The sequence below is a fragment of the Pelophylax lessonae genome (genome assembly GCF_965119305.1).
Source record: "Pelophylax lessonae genome assembly, chromosome: 3".
Classification (NCBI taxonomy): domain Eukaryota; kingdom Metazoa; phylum Chordata; class Amphibia; order Anura; family Ranidae; genus Pelophylax; species Pelophylax lessonae.
In genome coordinates, this window is record NC_138770.1 from 362,880,704 (window position 1) to 362,893,428 (window position 12,725).

Here is a 12,725-nt window from a genome sequence, read left to right on the forward strand (position 1 = left end):
TTTGCACAGTTCATAAAGAATCAAAAACATCCTTTTCTTGCCAGAGTATATGGCTAGATGCAAATGTCTTCCTCTTCAACATCCTCTTTTTCTTGTGCTGAAGGAAAAATGTGCTTGTTGAATGGGCTGGTCATAATATTCTCTTTGTGAAGCAGTGTGAGAATCCTGTACTCCATACCATTTCATTCTGGAATAGAAGCATTGAACCACATTGACACACAAGAAATATGTGGAAAACCTTGCAGTGGTGCTTGAAAAATCTTGTTTACACATCTCCAAACACAAGTCATTCTTAGAAATGAACCTGGAACTGGCTAAAGATAACTCTGTAACAAGTAAGGCACAGCTTATATGCTGCATGTTTTAATAACCCACACTGGTCATTTTTCAAACTTAAAGTAGTAATAAACAGCATGGGTCACACAGCATGCCACATCCCCTTAAGAAAAAATGCTAATTCTTCCAAAGGTCGTAGGATGGCTAAGTTTATGTGATGTAAGCTTTGTCCTTTTCAACATGAAAGAAACAACAATTAAATAAAAAACAAAGAATGTTTTATTACACTTTTACAAATGAATCATTATATATTTAGATTTCAAAATGCTGTATATCATTTGAAAAGTAGTAAAAGTTAAAAAGAAAATATGGTATACATTTATGAAGATGGATAAACAGTAAGAGTCAAAGGAGACTTAAAGTAGAACTGAAGCCAAACTTTTTTTTTCTGGATATAGTATAGTAATATAGTTTTTTTTTGCCATTTGTGTCCCATTGGGGAGATTTCCCTCCACTTCCTGTCTCATAGCCCAAACAGGAAATGAGAGGAAATCCCTCCAAAATGAGGCAATACCTGATTGTCACTAGTGTTACCAGAGCTAGTCTCCCCATTGGAAGATTTCCCCTCAATGCTTGTTCTGGTGAAAACCCAAAAGTTTGAATTTTCTTTCACTTTCACTTTCGGTAATAACAGGTGTTCTAATCCCTCTCCACTCTATTAAAAACTAAAAAAACAAATATTGTCTTTAGTTATACTTTAAGGTACAGTATATTTATTATTTAGTAAACAGCTATTTACAATATGAATGGAGACAGTAAAATTACAATACAATTCAAGACAAGAGGGATAGGAGGGTTCTGCTCATGAAAACCTTCATTCCAAAGGAAGAGACACATTTTAGAAAAGTTAATACCTATGAGGAATGAGCTGATGGAAAAAATAGAAGTACAAGTTTTGGATGAAGGCAGAATAGGCTTCCCCAAAGAAAGGAGTTTTAATGGATCTATTAAAGGAGGACAGAATTTGAGTCTGCCTCTCCAGCTATCCTCTTCTGTGGTGGCCTTCACTGGACTCACTCACCCAGACCCTGTGGGCAAAAGGGGGTCAGTGTCAGGGATTGGTGTCACCCTTCCTTAATGATGTCTCTGACTGGTTATCTTACTTTTTCTCCTCTGAAATTCATTCTTGGTGACTTTACCATCTCTGTTAATGCTAACAACCCAGCTACCTTTCCACTTGCTCTGATCTCCACTCTTACGTCTTTAGTCTCTCCCTCCCTACTGGCATCTTCTTTACCCCTCTAAAACATGCACTAGTCACCTCTATATCCATATGCTGCCCGATTCCACTGGTGTGAACAACATAAGACCTACCTTTTTTTCTCCCACTTACCTCCAAACTTCTAGAAGTCTGGTCTTTGCCCACAACACTCAACAGAAATTGCCCTCCTTAAACTCACTAACCACTCAATAAGTGTTAAAGCCCTTTATTTACATATCTTTTGTTTTATAAATTTCATCTTAACTACATTTGGGATTTTCGCAAACTTTACTGGTATGATAATAACCCTATTCACAAACTTTTCATACATTACCTGAAAATGTACTTTTGAGAACTAGTATCTTGAGAGTGTTTGTTCCAGGTATCCTGTCAATATAGGCATATATCTACTGCCATTACTGACTGTTATTTGATGGTGCAAGCTCCAGGACTGTTAACTTTATCCTATTCTTCTTTTCATTTTATATCCTAAACAAACACATTCATATTTCCAGTCTGAGCTATGCACATGCTTATTCCAGTCAGTTTCTTACTAAATAGTGAAAAACACATATGCTTGACAGCCCAGGAACAACGAAAAATCATTGAAAATTTGCATAACTTTGTCATGACTCCTTTTTCTACTCTGTAGTATCCAGCCAAATCTCAGCATGCAAAAAGTATGCATATGATCAGAAAATTTTGATTGTACAAACAGATATTTATTGTAATCCTGCACTGTTCCTTATAACTGACTTCATGTTTACAGCATACCTAATTCATATTTTAAAAAAAACATAATGCAATAATTAAAGCTGAAGGCAGATAGATACAGCCATTTGCATTTCAGGTAAAATGACATCTATTCTGATACGTTTGTAGTAAGTGAAATTGCATCATGATATGCTCATGGTCAATTTCTTCAACATCATCACTAGCATTAAGAGTAAGGCATTTTAAAGGCTGATAAGAAAAGTCAGATTAAAACATGTTAATGAAAGTAATTGTGTGCAAGAGAAAGCCTGGCATTCATTTGTTAGCCTGGAGGTGCCAGGAATGGTGGAAATCTAATCATGTCCAATACTTTTCATGTTATGAAAACATGAGGTAACTACTTATGCATTTGAAAAATGATGTGCCTTGTGTCAAGAATGTATCAAGCGAGCAGAACAGTAAAATGAGTTATGTCTAATGGGCAACTCTAGTGTTGCGTGAATTTAAAGGCATAGACACTATATTACCAAAAGTATTGGGACGCCTGCCTTTAAACGTACATGAACTTTAATGGCATCTCACTCTTAGTGCATAGGGTTCAATATTGTGTTAGCCCACCCTTTGCAGCTATAACAGCTTCAACTCTTCTGGGAAGGCTGTCCACAAGTTTAGAAGTGTGTCTATGAGAATGTTTGACCATTCTTCCAGAAGTGCATTTTTGAGGTCAGACACTGCTATTGGACGAGAAGGCCTGGATCGCGGTCTCCAATTCATCCCAAAGGTGTTCTATCAGGTTGAGGTCAGAACTCTGTGCAGGTCAGTCAAGTTCCTCCACCCCAACTCACTCACCCATGTCTTTATGGACCTTTCTTTGTGCACTTTTGCTCAGTCATCTCCAAACTGTTCCCGCAAAGTTGGGAGCATGAAATTGTCCAAAATGTCTTGGTATGCTGATGCCTTAAGAGTTACCTTCAATCAGTGGCGGCCTGACTATAGGGGGTGCAGGGGCGCGGCCCCCCCAATCTGTGGCCAAGAAAAAAAAAAGATAAAAAAAAATGCAATTTTCAGCATACTAGGGGCGCCGAACCTAGTGGTGGCTATGGGGGGGGGTGATCAGGGGCGCCAACTGGCAGCCTTCTGGGGGTCATCGGGGCGCAGAGCAATGCGCCCCGACACTCCCCACTTTTGTGATGTCCTGGCTTTAATTGGTCCAGACTCCAGCCTGGACCAATCACACAGAGCACATCCTGGATGACGTCACATGACGCGTGGGGGCGGTGCGTGCGCCAGTCACTCACCATCCCGGCGTCACGTGATCACATTCCCGCCCGCACCTTCCCGTCAGAGAGGAGAGCCGCGCGTGAGGATCGGATCGGAAGAAGAGTTTGTCATCTCCATCCAGTGAGTGAGTCTGAAGAGTCCGCTCCGCATACAGTGTGTGAGTTCCCGCCACCCCGGGCCGACTCAGCAGCAGCGCAGCACGCAGGTCAGGTCACCGTCCGGCGTCCATGGACCGTGAGTAAGGTAAGTTCATCAACTTAGTGATGCCCCAGGGGGGGGGCCCGGCCCAGACATATCACTGTCTGCTTTGAAGGGGGCACGCATGCCCGCATGCTGGTCTCTCTGCATTGATGCCTGCAGCGGCCTTGTTATATAATTTCAGTTTTCTCTTGCCTGAAGAAAATTAAGTAGAAAGAACCAGAAAACGTGTCACAGCTAAGGTTCCTTTTTAGTACTATAAATCTGCTTTAAGTGCTTTTCCAGAACCCCAGATGTGGTGCCGGTTCTAGAAACGTCTACTCTGCCCTATCTATAGCCACTACTTAGGACTCTCTCTCTAGAGATAGAATAGAAGTGTTACCTGTCACAGGTAATATTTAAGGTCAAATGTTTCTTTGTAGAATGGAAATGAATATTAATTTAATTGTCAAATGATTACCCTTACTGATGTTATATGTTAAGTGCTCATATTATGGAACAGTGGATAGAGGTACCTGCATCCTATAATATAGTTCATCCAAAAAAAGAAAAAGAGAAAGGGGGGAGGGCAGTAGGATTTTCATGGTGCTATCAAAGCATCCCAAGTTCCCAACCACGTAAAATCAAGATTCTTTATTCAAAATATATAAAAGATATACAAAAGCGTATAAAACTATGGCTTGGGAGATGTGTACCAATGTGTACAGTGTACAGTGGGTGTGCCAATGTGTACAGTATATGTAGATGGAGCATACAATTAGCCGGTACTCACGATAAAGACTGCTTCTTCAGGAGTTCAGAAATGGAAGAAAGACAACCCTATAACAGAAATAGTGCAATTTGACACACAAAAAATAGAAGGTACAAAATTGACATTTTGAAAAGGCTGTGATATTCGCCCAAAAACACTCACCCCTGAAAGCTCATCTCATATTGCAGTTTAGCCGTTGAAAGGGATTATGTTTAAAAAGCCATCGTTTTATACCCTTTGGATATCTTTTGTATATTTGGAAGAAAGAATCTTGATGTTATACTATACGACTGGCAGCCTTCTGGGGGTCATCGGGGCGCAGAGCAATGCGCCCCGACACTCACCACTTTTGTGATGTCCTGGCTGTAATTGGTCCAGACTCCAGCCTGGACCAATCACACAGGAGGACATCCCGGGTGACGTCACATGACGCGTGGGGGAGGTGCGTGTGCCAGTCACTCACCGTCCCGGCATCACGTGATCACCTTCCCGCCCGCACCTTCCCGTCAGAGAGGAGAGCCGCGTGTGAGGATCGGATCGGAAGAAGAGTTCGTCGTCTCCATCCAGTGAGTGAGTCTGAAGAGTCCGCTCTGCATACAGTGTGTGAGTTTCCGCCACCCCGGCCGACTCAGCAGCAGCGCAGCACGCAGGTCAGGTCACCATCCGGCGTCCGTGGACCGTGAGTGAGGTAAGTTCATCAACTTAGTATTGCCTCAGGGGGGGGGCCCGGCCCAGACATGTCACTGTCTGCTTTGAAGGGGGCACGCACGCACGCACGCTGGTCTCTCTGCATTGATGCCTGCAGCAGCCTTGTTATATAATTTCAGTTTTCTCTTGCCTGAAGAAAATTAAGTAGAAACAACCAGAAAACGTGTCACAGCTAAGGTTCCTTTTTAGTGCTATAAATCTGCTTTAAGTGCTTTTCCAGAACCCCAGATGTGGTGCCGGTTCTAGAAACGTCTACTCTGCCCTATCTATAGCCACTACTTAGGACTCTCTCTCTCTAGAGATAGAATAGAAGTGTTACCTGTCACAGGTAATATTTTTGGTCATATGTTTCTTTGTAGAATGGAAATGAATATGAATTTAATTGTCAAATGATTACCCTTACTGATGTTATATGTTAAGTGCTCATATTATGGAACAGTGGATAGAGGTACCTGCATCCTATAATATAGTTCATCCAAAAAAAGAGAAAGGGGGGAGGGCAGTAGGATTTTCATGGTGCTATCAAAGCATCCCAAGTTCCCAACCACGTAAAATCAAGATTCTTTATTCAAAATATATAAAAGATATACAAAAGGGTATAAAACTATGGCTTGGGAGATGTGTACCAATGTGTACAGTGTACAGTGGGTGTGCCAATGTGTACAGTATATGTAGATGGAGCATACAATTAGCCGGTACTCACGATAAAGACTGCTTCTTCAGGAGTTCAGAAATGGAAGAAAGACAACCCTATAACAGAAATAGTGCAATTTGACACACAAAAAATAGAAGGTACAAAATTGACATTTTGAAAAGGCTGTGATATTCGCCCAAAAACACTCACCCCTGAAAGCTCATCCCATATTGCAGTTTAGCCGTTGAAAGGGATTATGTTTAAAAAGCCATTGTTTTATACCCTTTGGATATCTTTTGTATATTTGGAAGAAAGAATCTTGATGTTATACTATAGTTATCCTATTATGTTATTCAGGCTAGAGCAGTGCTATTCAACATTTTTTATAGGGCTCCGATTTTATATTTGCTTAAGTAATAAGAAAGCTAAGTTTGATCAATCAGCCATTTACTATTATTAAATATATAGTGCCAGCCAGGCCAGCAGCCTGCTTAGCAGTGTACACAATATAACGTTAGCATAGCACTTTACCTCATGTACAATGTAATTGGCCTGGCCTGCACTGTCTTATATTGTGTACACTGCTAAGCAGGCTGCTGGCCTGGCTGGCACTATATATTTATTAATAGTAAATGGCACACAGTGGCCTGGTATAAGATGGTTCCCAACTTGGGAATGTCATTAAAGTTCATGTGCGTGTAAAGGGAGGTGTCCCAATACTTTTGGTAATAAAGTGTGTGTGTGTGTGTGTGTGTGTGTGTGTGTGTGTGTGTATATATATATATATACAAAAATGTGCACAATGCTAATGCTCTCGAGTATGTGTATGCGCACGTGTCCATAAAGATACGCTCAGGGTCTTAATGCTGTGAACAGTTCTATAGACTGTTCTGCGTGCATGCACATTCCTTTGAGCATGGACATTCCTTTGGTCATGGGCATTTCCTTGAGCATGACTTTCTTGAAAAGCAAGACAAGCAAGCTTCACACCAAGATGGCACAGACTCATGTCTGTACACTGACATGTAGGAATAAGAGTGCCTCCCTACTTCATCTCTCTGAGGACCCTATAGGGCTGGTGCCTGCTGCCTCTCCCTTTGCAGATTATCAGAATAGAAGGATGACTGTCTGCTGGCCTCCCTTCCTGCTCAGCCCATGCTGCGTCCAGTTAGTCAAATGAGTGTTTGGGTATTGGTAGGGGAGAGCTAGTCTCCGAGGAACCAGGACTGCTGTGATTCTGTTCCCACCCATCCACAATTGTCTCCTGTTGCCAATCCACCATCACTACTGGCCCCTAGTACAGAAAGCCTGGCTTCATCATCTGATCAGTCCCTGCCTTCATACAGAGCCCCCAGTCTTCAGCTCCTACCCATATCATAGGATTCAAGTGCCCGTAGGTCTTCATCCCCACTCACAAGAGGCAGAGGATTTTGGGGGGGGGACCCCATGCTGTTTTTTTTTTTAATTTTGAAGTGGCGTTCCCCTTAAAAACTATACCAGCCCCAAAGGGCTCTGTAAAGATTTTGGGGGGGACCCCATGCAATTTTTTTTTTAATTCTGTCATAGGGTTCCCCTTAACCTCTTAAATACAGGACACTTTCACCCCCTTCCTGCCTAGACCAATTTTCAGCTTTCAGTGCTCATTGGTATCTATGGGAAATATTGGTCAGCTTGGCATGATGCTGCTCCCTGTCTATAACATTGGTGTCTATGGGAAATATTGGTTAGCTTGGCATGGCACTGCTCCCTGTCTTTACCATTGGCGTTGATGGGAATTATTGGTCAGCTTGACATGACACTGCTTTTTGTCTTTAACATTGGTGTCTATGGGAAATATCGGTCAGCTTAGCATGGCACTGCCCCCCGTCTTTAACGTTGGCATCTATGGGAAATATTGGTCAGCTTGGCATGGCATCTGTATTTCCGGGAGCCGACAATACATTACAGCCACGAGCAAGTTTAAATAACATTTATTTCCTTTAGAAATGTCAGTATTGCTGTGTAACGCTCCTGCGTTTTTAGTATAGGCTAGATTTGCAGCTGCAAAATCTCCACTCAGTAGTCATGTAGAGATGTGTTGAATACCAGATCCAACTCTCCAGCACTCATCACCGTGGGCCTGTCAGCTTCAACATACAGATATATACACACTCAATGAGATGTTCCTGGAGTGATAGGATGTATATGATAGTATGAAGGTGATGTGCTGAAGGGACAGGTGTGAACAGTGACAAGGATGGTAATTACTTGATAGGTTTGTATAGGAGAGTTCAAGATGGTATTTAGGAATGCAGATAGGTTAGTATCGAGTATGCTAACAGGTGGTGAGGACAGCAGATGACAAATACAGGATAGACTAACCCAGTGCAAGGATAGATAGTAGTAGACAGGAGAGCTAGCAATCTATGCAGCAGTGCAGATGATAGATGGTAGTAGGCTCAAGAGCTAGCAATCTATGTAACAGTGCAGATGATAGGATAGTATGGATAGGTAGTAACAGTCCTTAATGTGCATAGGTAGATAGTGCAATAAGGTTATGGAGGGTTCCCCTGCGGGGTACTTATCACTTGTAATGTTAGTAGTTTAGAGAGGTCCAGTAGATAAGGAATGATCCGGTAGCGAGATACAGGGATCAGTAGCGAGGTTCCGGTCTGCTCCAGGTAAAGGGAATAGCTGGAGGTTCCGATCGAGAGACAGGCTTGAAAGCATGTGGATAACAAGGCAGGTTGAACGAACAATGTGAGTGAGACCGCCGGCGGTTGAAATAGCCGCTCTGCGGCGCTCAGCAGTGACATCATCGTTCTTAAAGGTATATGCGTACCACCTGAAGAGAAAGGTGGGACGCATTACAGAGAAAGTGGTGATTAAGGGTACCGGAGGTACCAGAATCTTACAGTACCCCCCCCCTTAAGGCCGGCTCCGGAAGGCCTATAGGACAGGTTTCTCTGGGTGTTTCGAGTGAAAGTTCCGTATAAGTCTAGGCGCATTAATATCAGAGGTATCTAGCCAGGTGTCGTCTTGGGGTCCATAGTTCTTCCATCTTATGAGATACTGGAGTCTTCCTCTATGGATGCGAGAATCCAAAATTTCCTTGATCTCATACTCTTCTCCGCCTTCAACTTGTATTGGAGGTGGAGGCAAGATGGTAGGCCTTATTCCTTGGTTAGGAACATGGGGCTTCAGTAGCGACACATGGAAGATGGGATGGATCTTGAGATCTGCTGGTAGGGTGAGCTGTACTGCAGCTTTTCCGATAAGTTTTTTTATTAGGAAGGGTCCCAAAAATAAAGGTCCAAGCTTCTTGCTAGGGATTTTTAATCTTAAGTTCTTTGTTGATAGCCAAACAAGGTCCCCAATAGCATACTGAGGAGAAGGTCTTCTACGAAGGTCGTAGTACTTTTTTTGTTGACTGTGAGCGTGTGATATAGTGGTATTGAGTAAACCCAAAGAGTCTTTTATTTGGGTAAGGTAATCCGAGGCTACTGGGTTACTCGATGGCAGGATGCGTGGTGGAAGAAGAGTGGGATGAAACCCATAGTTCAAGTAGAACGGACCTTGCTTCGTAGTACTGTGGGTTGCGTTGTTGTAAGCAAATTCTGCTAGAGGAAGGAGATCCACCCAATCATCCTGCAAGTATGATGTGTAGCAACGTAGATATTGCTCAATGCACTGGTTGACTCTTTCTGTCTGTCCGTTGGTCTGAGGATGGTAGGGAGAAGTGAGCTTTCGCTCAATGCATAAAATTTGACAAAGTGCTTGCCAAAATTTAGAGATGAATTGTGAACCACGGTCGGACAAAAGAGTTTTTGGAATTCCATGCAACTTAAACACATGTTTCATCAGTAGTTCTGCTGTTTGTTTAGATGAAGGTAGTCTACGGATAGCAATGAAATGTGCCATCTTTGTCAAGTGATCCACTGACACTAGGATGGTATTAAATCCTTTAGAGGGTGGTAGTTCTACTATGAAATCTAAGGACACAACTTCCCATGGAACCTGGGGTATTGGTAGACTACAAAGTAGTCCAGATGGTTTTGTAGTGTCAATTTTGGACCTTGCACAGATGTCACATGAAGAAACAAATTTTTGTACAGACGTCTTCATATCAGGCCACCAAAACTGCCTGGTGAGCAAATTAAAGGTTTTCGTTATACCCATATGTCCTGCCATGGGCACATCATGCGATAACTCCAAGATCTTGGTGCGCATAGAAGGGGGTATGTAGAGTTTGTCATTGTAATAGAGGAAGCCTTCTGCATCAGTACTTAGTTGTGGTGGAGGTGAATCCATTCTTATACTGTGCAAAATCTCTTCCTTCAAGGAACGGACAACACCAATAATGCGTTTATAGGGTATTATGGGAATGGAAGGGATTTCGGCGCAGTTATCTTCGGTTAATCGTGATAGCGCATCCGCTTTTTTATTTTTGTCTGCAGGCGTGTAGGTCACTAGGAAATTAAATCTTAAAAAGAATAATGACCATCGTACCTGCCGGTGGGAAAGAGTCTTGTTAGTCTGGAGGTATTGAAGGTTTTTATGATCTGTATATATGAGTATTGGTAACTGGGTACCTTCGAGCAGATGTCGCCAATTCTCCAGTGCCAGTTTTATGGCAAGCAACTCCTTTTCACCCACTGGGTAATTCACCTCTGGGCTGCTTAGTGATTTTGAAAAGAAAGCAACTGGGTGGAGTGATGAAGTGTTTGTTGGTCGTTGGGAGAGAACTGCTCCTACTGCCATATTTGACGCATCTACCTCTAGAATATATTGGAGGGATGGGTCTGGATGGCGTAGTATGGGAGCAGAAGTAAAGCTTGATTTTAACAAGCAGAAAGCTTGATTTGCTTCTTCTGACCATTTGAATGGTTTTTTTATACTTGTCAGTTGTGTGAGAGGTCTCACAATAGCGGAAAAGTTCTTGATGAACTTCCTATAGAAGTTCGAGAATCCAAGAAATCGCTGTAGGGCCTTACGAGTTGTTGGTATAGGCCAGTCTAGAATACAGGATATCTTACTCATATCCATCTTAATTCCAGTTTTGGATATGAAGTATCCTAGAAATAATATTTCTTCTTTATGAAATAGACATTTTTTTAATTTCACATATAGTCTGTGTGAGAGCAGTCTGGACAACACAAGTCTTACATGTTTTATGTGTTCAGGCATAGATCGAGAATAAATAAGTATATCGTCTAGGTATACTACAACACAGACATCAAGTAAGTCTCTAAAGATGTCGTTTATGAATCTTTGGAAAGCTGCGGGAGCATTACATAGCCCGAATGGCATCACAAGGTATTCGAATAGTTCGTATCTGGTTCTGAATGCTGTTTTCCACTCATCCCCGTCACGGATTCGGATTATGTTGTATGCCCCTTTCAGGTCTAATTTGGTGAAATAAGTAGCCCCACGCACCTGTTCAATAAGTTCAGGGATGAGCGGCAAAGGATAGCGATCCTTTATCGTAATCGTGTTTAATTGCCTATAATCGATAATAGGCCTGAGACTGGAATCCTTATTGCGGACAAAGGAAAGTCCTGCAGCAGTGGAAGAAGTAGAGGGTCTAATGAACCCTTTTGTCAAATTCTCATCCAAGTATTCCTTGAGATGAGAAAGTTCATCCTGTGAAAGGGGATAAACATGACCGAAAGGCAATTTGCTGTTAGGGAGTAGATCCCTATGGGGAGGCAACACTTGAGCATTTTTCTCAAGGAACACTTCGGACAGATCCTGATAGCATAGTGGTGCAATCTCATCTGACACCACAGACAGAATCTTCCCATAAGATGGGAGGTTACACGTATTCTCACAATAGTGAGAAGGGAAAACCAAAGTCCGTTTTTCCAATCTATGATTGGTTGGTGTGTGTGTAACCAGGGAAGTCCCAAAATAATAGGAAAATGGGGTGAGGATAGTATGTCAAAGGTGATGGTCTCCACATGTGATTCGTTGGTAGTGGCAAGGAGTGCCTGTGTCTGGTTGGTGATTGGACCAGAAGACAGTGGAATACCATTAATGAAACTAACAGAAACAGGCTTAGATTTTGAAATAATAGGTATTTTATTTAAGGTAACAAAGCGTGTATCAATATAGTTTCCACAAGATCCAGTGTCGACCATAGCCTTGGTGGTGATCCTAGTTTGGTCCCACTGTAATATTAAATGAACAAAAAGATAGGGGTTAGAAAAGGAAGTCGTTATTCCTCCCAGCAAGACATGTGAACACTCACCCTCTTTTTTGCGGACAAGGGGACAGGTGCTTATCAAATGATCCGAGGATGCGCAGTACATGCAGAGATTTCTGGATGTTCTTCTAGCTCGTTCAGTAGTCGTTAAAGGTGGGCGTATGGTTCCTACATCCATGGGAGTAGGGTCAACGGCCAAAATCTGAGAAGGACTAGACAATGGCATTCCCATCTTTTCAGCCCTTCTTTCTCGCAGTCGTCTGTCGATGTTGATACTAAGTTGTATCAAGGCCTCCAAGGTGCCAGGTAAATCCGCTCGGGCGAGCTCGTCTTTAACAGCTTCCGATAACCCGAGTCTGAATTGAGTTCGCAAAGATGTGTCATTCCACCCTGAATCAAGGGTCCATCTTTTGAACTCAGATACAAAGTCTTCTACAGGTCTCCTTCCTTGTTTTAAGGCCCTCAACTGAATATCAGCAGTACTCTGCCTATTGGGGTCATCGTATAAACTAGCGAGTTCCGCTAGGAATAAGGAATAGGTGTTGAGAATCTGATCATTATTCTCAAAGAGAGAGTCTGCCCAGGCCTGTGGATCACCCGTCAAGTATGAAATAAAGGTACAGACTTTTATTTGATCAGTGGGGTATGTACGAGGTTTTAACAAAAAAAGCAATTGACATGCGTTTTTGAATTCACAAAATTTTTTCCGATCACCTGT